This window comes from Phytophthora cinnamomi (genome assembly GCF_018691715.1).
Source record: "Phytophthora cinnamomi strain GKB4 chromosome Unknown Contig26, whole genome shotgun sequence".
In the NCBI taxonomy this organism is placed as follows: Eukaryota; Oomycota; class Peronosporomycetes; order Peronosporales; family Peronosporaceae; genus Phytophthora; species Phytophthora cinnamomi.
In genome coordinates this window covers 927,008-935,086 of record NW_027150959.1, presented here as the reverse complement: position 1 = coordinate 935,086, position 8,079 = coordinate 927,008, and positions in this window count along the sequence as shown.

Below are 8,079 nucleotides of genomic sequence, written 5' to 3'. Positions count from 1 at the left end.
ACCAGCGCCTGGAGGACGCCCAAATTCTCGGCGCGGTGATCCGTGCATTGGCTCCAGATGCGCCGTCGCCTGCCCCCGGCTGGGACGCAGAGATGGCTGACCTTCGGGCGGAGGTTTGTTACTACCAAGAACAGCTCACGTACAGTGATGCGCTGCTACGCCGAGAAGTGGACGAGCGTCGCAAGTTCGAGGTCCTCTGCAACCAAGCCTCGTTCGAGCGCAACCAGCTCGCTGAAAAGTTTCGAGTCACTCGGGAGGAGCAAGACTGCCTTTCTCGCAAGATGGACATCGCGGTGAATGCACTCCGGCAGAGCGCTGAGATGTCTGACAACTTGAAGGCTCGGTGCTCCAAGTATGAGAGCTCGATCAGGGAACTTCGGGCGGTCATCAAGAAAGACCGAGAGGGGTTCAAGTCGGGACTAATTTCGTACACGAAGGCGGTGGAGAGGTTTAACACATTCCTCCGCCAGCAAGACGCTCAACGAGCAAGTTTGTGCGGCCTCGACCTCCCCCATGACTCGTCACTTCCGCCCGTGGTTTCCTCGTTGCTCGGAGAGCTCGACGAGCTGGGCTTGCGATTGTCTGAGGTCGCGGTGGGATCCAAGCGTCCTCACCCGATCTCCTCGGCCTCGACGGCCAGCTCAAGCGTCGTCCGCTCCCAAAGTGTCTCCGGACCATCACAGACGGCTCGCATCAGCATTTCGCCTGACTCCTCGGTAAAGCTGTCGGACAACGAGAGCATTACTGCCCCGCCAGCCAAGCGTCTGAAACGTTCAGCCAAGGTCCCGGCGAAGCCATCGTCTCAGTCCAAGCTCCCGCCGACGCCTGCGGCAACGAAGTCCCAAGTTCAAGCCAGGCGTACATCTCGCCTTGGCAAGCCGTCGGTAGATTTGAGGGCTAAAGCAGCAGCGAAGGCAGCCAAGTCTCGGCCAGATTTTGGTACTATTCCGCAACCCACGGCCCAGGATTCGTCGTCGCCACCGCACGGGTCGTCCCCTCGAACTGGAGGCGGGACTGACAGCACGAAGACTCGGCCGACCGACAGGCCTCTAACGGCGAGTAGTGGTTCTCGGTCTCAGTCACCGCTGAAAGTCTTGGAGGTCGACGCCGACAGCTCGGCCTACGCGCCTCCATCGCCGCATCCGTCCGACTCTTCAACGAACTCACTGCCCAGCTCGCCAACTAGGCCTGAGGACGCTGAGGTTCTAACTTCGCCTCCGGCCCCACCGGAGTCTCCGGACGACGAGTTGAAAGTTGGCCGAGATTTCGAAGAGAAAGCGCCGGCCCCTGTCGACCAGGATTCTCCATTCAAGGAGTCGGTGGTGATCATGCCTCGTCGGGACGGCCGTCCGGTTCGTCCTGCTTCTACCGTGGCCTCACTCCAGTCGAAATCATCGGTCGAGCAGGAAAATGCTCCCGATGACTTCGCCTTGGGCCTCGATGGAACATCGGAAGCGGAGCCCGAGGTTACGGACCTTACCGGACGTGATGCTGGAGATGGGTTTCGGTTTGGGAAGCCGTCCGAGAAATTCTGGAGGGAGAGTCTGTCAAAGAGGTTTCCCCAGCAGCAGAAACCAGGCAAGGCGAAGATGCCTGCAGCTCCTCCCTCAAAAACCCCTTCCAAGCAACGTCGGCAGCGCAAGACATCGCCGCCACCGAGTCTCCGGCGTGAACGTGGCGAGCCTAAGAAAAGTCGGCCAACTACTTCTAAGGATGCCTCGACTGGGCCAGCTCGGAAGACCGACACCTCGGCTTCGTCCAAAACAACTTCTGGTCGCTCCACGAAAACCTCGCCGGACGACGCGTTGGATCTTCTCGAGCTTCCTTTCACGGCCCCGGGTGCTCGGGCCTACTGGCAGAAAATATTGGAAGTTCGGGTGCCTCGGCCTGCTGACAGTGAAGTCGCAGTGGAGTACTCGGCCGAGGGCATTGCTGCCTTCGTGGATTGGGAAAGCTCGGCCCATCCGTACCAGCAATTCCTGGCGAGCCTCCCTGCCGATCCTTGTTTGTTCAGCGCTGCCGAGTTCATGCCGGACGAGCGCATTTCGGTACGGGCAGATGGTATTCCGTTGGTGGTCAAGTTCAGGCGACAGTTCAACGGCCGAGCAGTCGGCCCCACCGAGAAGAACGACTTGGGTTTCGCCTTGTACGAGCGTTCGCATTGGATTTCCCCGGCTGCTGTCGAGCGATGGCTCCAGCAACTTGCCGAAGAGCTCGGTGAGGGTTCTCCCGCTTACGTCGAGGCGTTCAAAGCTTGGACAGACTACCATTCCAACCGGAATGGACGTGCCGATCGTCTCCGCCTCCGGATCCCATACCGTCTGTGGCCTCAGTGTTACCCGGATTCGCACGGGCGCATCCACTGCACTCCGGAAGTCATGTTCGAGCCCTCGGTTCCCATTTACTCAGTGGATAATTTGCTGTGGACACCTATGACTGCGGACTGGTGCACCGAGGTGACGGAGCTGGATGGTCACGAGCCCTGGCGGAACTGTTGGGTGGATGTGCCTGCGGCGCATCCTTACAACACCATCTTCGCCCCCTGCAACCCAGCGCTCCTGGTCTTCGTTCCTCGTGGGATGACCCTACAGCAAGTTGCGTCGGCTATCACTGTCGATCCCTCGCTGGACCCCAAGCTGGTCACCGCGCCGTGGGTTCGCAAGTTCACCCGCTTCCACGCTTCGCCGAATACTAGGGCCCCTGCTGAAGCTGATGACTCGGCAGCCGAGGGCTCGGCGGCTGAAGAGGGAGAATCTGTGCGTTCCCACGGCGGTGTGTCGACAGAGCGGTCGGTCCAAGGCTCGGTTGAGGAGGCTGCGGACACTCACGACGGTCGCGCGGATGAGGCTCCAGCTGCCACTCCTCGCTCGGAAGCTCGTGCGGTTCCTCCGGCCGAGCACTCAAGCGACGAAGACTTCGACGACGAGCGCGCGGCCGTTGGCTCTGCTCCGGAAGCCGGAGGGTCGGAGGCTCAACCCAGAACCGGGGAGCCCCAAGAGGCGCGCCTCACGGTACTCGCTCGGGTCGCCTCTAACTCGGACCCTTGAGACCTCGGTCTCTCGTTTCCACTTTCATGTTTGCGGCTGTAGTTAGCTCAGATTCTCTCAGTGATTCTTGTGTCAGGGTAGCTAGCTCTCAGGCTTTCGCTAATCGTCTTTTCATCATCTTTGCGTATCTCCTCATCTCTCTACAATCGTAATCTCCACTCGTAAACTGGTTCCAAATTACATGCAAATATACAATCATTTTGGTGCAGTAGTCATTTTCGTCTGCTTGGGTGGGCTGCATCTCCCCACCGGCAGTTCATCATTCGCGACAGATTGCAGCTAGTCCTCGTCAGCGACTTGGACCATTTGCAACCGTCGGTCGCGGCGTTTCTCGCGCAAGTAGTCGTACAGCAGGCCACCGCAAGACAAATTTGGGACGGACCCCCACGAGGGCTCGTCGTACCCGGCCCACTTCACCAGAAACTCTCTGACCGAGCGCTCGGTGCTGTTCGAGAGTGGAACTCGGTCGTCTAAGATCGCCTCCACCTCGTACTCGCCAGCGAGCTGGTCTGGCTCCCAGCTGTCCTCGGGCAGCAGCTCCTCGTCGAAGTCAAGTCTCGATCCCTCGGTGACTTCTGGGGTCAGCCGAGTTCTCGGTCGATCGCCAAATTCGCTCACAGCTTTTAATCGCGACACATGTACCACCGGGTAGAACCGGTATCCACTTCGATCAGGCAGCTCCAACTCATACGCATACTCGTCGACCTTTTTCTTGACACGGAAAGGTCCATGCCAACGATGTGCAAGTTTCTTTGGCAGCCCAGGTTTCACGCGTTCCATGTATAGCCACACTCGATCTCCAGGTTTGACCAGAGAGTTCGCCACCGACTCTTCGTCGGTTCCATGAGTTCTGCCGACTCCTCGTTCACTGTCGGAAACGTCGTCCTGTACTGACCCAGGCATGGCTGCCCTTTCCAGTCCACTCAGCGTGGCGTTATGCTTCTCGGCACGCCGAGCCTTCTCGGTCGCCTGATACTCTCTAGCCATAGCCAGGGCGATCTCTTGTTGTCGGTTGACTCCACGTCGCCACGCTAAGGCGTTGGACTGCCGGCCGAGCCCTCGCTTAAGATACGACGACATCGCTCGAAGGCTCGACCGAGCGTCCCACCATGCACGAGATAAAACGGGGCGTCCTTCCTTGTAGCATCGTGCGAATTGTTGATAGCAAAGATGAGCTTTTCCACAATCTCATCCCAATCTTGCTGGAGCGGGTCCTCCGCATACACCCGCACAGACTGCATTACGGTCTTAACCGAGCGTTCCTGCTGGCCATTTGCTTGTGGCCGATAGCTTAGTGTAGCCCGAGACCTCGATTGCATCATCTCGGTGAATGCTTGGAAGACCTCACTCATGAAGCGAGGGTCACGGTCGTTACGTATCAACGACGGCGCACCGAACCTTCGGTAGACGCATTCCTCGAACGCTTGTGCCACACAGAGGGCTGAAGTGTCGGCCATGGCTTTACCCATGACAAAACCCGTGAATGCGCACTGAAATAGCAACAGAGCGGTGTTCCCTTGCCGAGTCCTCGGCAGAGGTATAACGAAGTCCATCGATACAAGTTGCATCGGGCGCTCGGCCAGGATGTTCCCTGGCGAGTACCCACGGAATTGTGGGACGCTTTTACTTGAGTTACAGTCCGGGCACGAGCGCACATGCCGCTCCACATCAGCGAACAGGCCGATCCAGTAATAGTCCGCCTTAACTCGGTGGTAGGTGCGGACGATACCTTGATGTCCGCCCTCCAGTGAGTCATGGCAGCTCTGTAAGACCTCCTGTACCATCGTTGTCGGCACCACCATCCTAAATGTAGTCTCGTCGGTCCGTTCCTTTCCCCACCGACGGTTCACTCCAAGGAAATAAAGCAATCCATCTTCACTCAGTGCAAACTTGTCGGCCATTTTCCAGGCTTCGCGTGCGGCTTTGTAACTCAGATTTGCCTCTTCTCCTTTCAGCACGTCTTTAGGTTCGACCAGCGTAATTCTTCATCTTGGGCGGCGCTTATGCGTCGGCGGCGCTCTTCCTGCACCACCGTGGGATCAATGTCGTCAGTAATCAGTTCGTGCACCACTGTTGCATCAAGCCTCGGTTGGGCCTGTTCGTCGTTTAAACCCTCGGTGTTGGCCCCAGTTGGGCCTGACGCGTGTTCATCGCGGCCTGGATCGACCATCGAGACTTCGTTTGCAAAGCGGACGTGTTTTCGCCGCTCTTTTGCTTGGCGTCTGGTCACCGCGGCTACATATCCTGATTCCCGTACAAAATCGAAAAAAGTTCGGCTACGGTTTTGGTCGTGCGGTGTCAGTACTTGAACTGAGTTGACAGAACGTGTAGTCTCTTCCGCCGAGTTTTCCGAAGCGTCAGCCGAGCCTTCGTATATAACTTCTCGGATTCGATTCAACTCCATCAATTCTTGCTTCCTTTCATCACTGCCCACTACCACCGAGACCTTATTTTCCAATGTTTCGCTCGCGAGTGAATCAGCGGCCGCATTAAATTCACGTATTGCATGCAGGTATTTCACCGAGCGAAGTCTCGCCGTGAGTTCCTTGTGTTTGTTCAGTTGTGCCCTTAACGACTCCTTAATACAAGCGATCACCCCTAGGGATTGCTGGATTGCGAGTCTCGAGTCTCCCACGATAACTAAGTCCGCTGCCCCATGTTCTAGGGCCGCCGAGACGCCATTATTCGTGCCGGTGTACTCGGCGAGGTTTACCGTCGTGGTCTCGAGATAAGCACTCGCAGCGATCACTATATTCCATTCCGGGAGTCTCCACAAAATCCATGCACAACTACGGTCGAAGTGTCGGAGGATCGGTGCCTCACCGACCTTTCGCTGTAACGCAGCAAAGCTTCGCTTGGCGGCACTGAGGTCACCCCCATCCGTGATATCTTCGTCCTTCAGCTGATATAGCGCTGATCCATAGACGGCAAAGTCTTGGATGAATCGGCTGTAGTAGTTTAGTGCACCGAGGAATGCTTGTACGCCCTTTTTCGACCGAGGAAACGAAAGCTCGGCTACTGCTTTGATCTTTTTTGGGTCAGCCCTAATGCCTTCTCGCGTCACTTCATGCGACAAAAAGTCAACCATGGGCTGCACAAAGATGCTCTTAGTGAAGCTCACTAATACGGCACTCTTCGAAGCGGGCGAGCAGTCGATCCAATGTCTCGAGGCAGTCGTCAAACGACTCACCCCCAAAGCAAATATCAACCACAAATGATCGGCGCCCAAACACCGGAACTAGCGAGGACTCGTCGGGCTCTCCAGTTGCGAACATGTCGGCCGCCGGGCTATTAATGAGTTCCGCGGCCAAGTCCTCGGCCCGAGTGCTGTCGCAGCTTGCTTTGAACTTTGTGGGTGCCGGGTTTGGGTCAGGTGACGGATCGTCCGAGGGTTCAGCCAGGGTCCGTCCGAGGGTTCGACCAAGGTCTCGGTCACTCTCCTCCGCACACCGCAGTAACTCTGCGTAGTGTTTCCATCCACCTTTCGGCGGTACAAACCCCCACAGAGCATTATCGAGCATGTGTTGGTAAATCATCGGTGCCTTCTATAGTCCAAAGAGCATCCTGAGCCACTCAAAGTGACCGAGGGCACATACGAAGGCCGAGATTTGGCGAGCCCTCGTTGTCATCAGGATCGCCCAAAATCCACTTGCTGCATCCAACGAGCAGTACCACAGATACTTCTCGAGTTCGGTGAGAAGGTCACCGACCAGAGGCATTGCATATTCCATGATTGCGGTGATGGCATTCACCATCTTGTAATCAATGCACAGCCGGATGTCCTCGCCGTTCTTTTTCAACACAATCACGATCGGCGAGGCCCACGGGCTGTTCGAAAACGCAATCAGGCCTACCGTGAGCAAGCCTCATAGTAGCTCGTACAGCTTCCGTAGGTGCCGAAGGGGCACTTGCCGAGCTCTCTGTTTGATGGGCGAGTGTTCGTTCACATCGATATCACACACCACCCCATAGGCGGGCGGAGGCAAAGCATTTCCACTAGAGATCATGATCTTCACGTGCTTCTTGAGCACTTCCATAACGCGATCTTGGCGTTCCGCTCTCACCCCTGGGAGACGCACATTCGGCGCCGAGTAGTCGAGGTCTGTCACCGAGGCCTCCGTTAGGTCGGGAAGGAACGCCAGCTCGTGAGCGTAGTCCTCTAAATTGATCTCATTGGGCATGTGCTCCGACGAGGGCTGGTCGCCCCCGTCGTCTGCACCCTCTTCCGTCACCAACGCCGTAGCTACAGACAGGTACGTCGCTTCTAGGATACCCATCGAGTCTTCATCCGCCAACTCCTCGGCCGAGTCTTCAGACAGCCCAAGCTGGCGTTGGTAATCAGTGGATTCTGCTGTCTCTGGGGCCCCATCGGTAGACACGCTTAGTTCTGAGCTCACGTCGGAGCCATCGTCGCTGGCCTGGTAGAACGTGACTTCGTTCGTTACCTTCGCCGTGGCCTTGGTACTAGCGAACTCAAGCTCGGCGCGCTGAGCAGAGAGCGCCACCGGATCATCACCCACTGGTGAGCCGTCGTTGGCGAGTTGCTCCATCTCTTCGCGCCTCGCGAGTTCTCGTTCCCAAAGCTCGGCGCAGCTTAAACGACACGCCTGACCCGGCGAGTCATCAGGCGGCCGAGGTTTTATTCCGGCCGGGGTTGGATAACTCGGCCGGTGGTTGCGCGGCGAGCCACTTCTGGTAGAGTTCGTACTCGCGCTGGAGCAAATCCTCGTCGCGAGATTCCTCAAATGCGGCCACCTGCCACTCTCGGTACTTGGTCGACTCCAACCGAGTGTACCCCTCATCATACGGGAGGTCCCCAATTGGGACCCACCGAAGCGGGGGGGGGTGAGCTCGGCAAGACAACAGCCGATCGCTCACATTGGTCACTCGTACTCGAGAGACCGTGCCCCGTCTAAACGCTTTCACCGTGGGCACCAACGTCTCGGTCCGGCGTATCCACAGCTCGTGGGTCTCCTCCGAGGGTTGGCGCCTCGGTGGTCGATAGTCAACCCACTCGTGACCGGGAATAAGT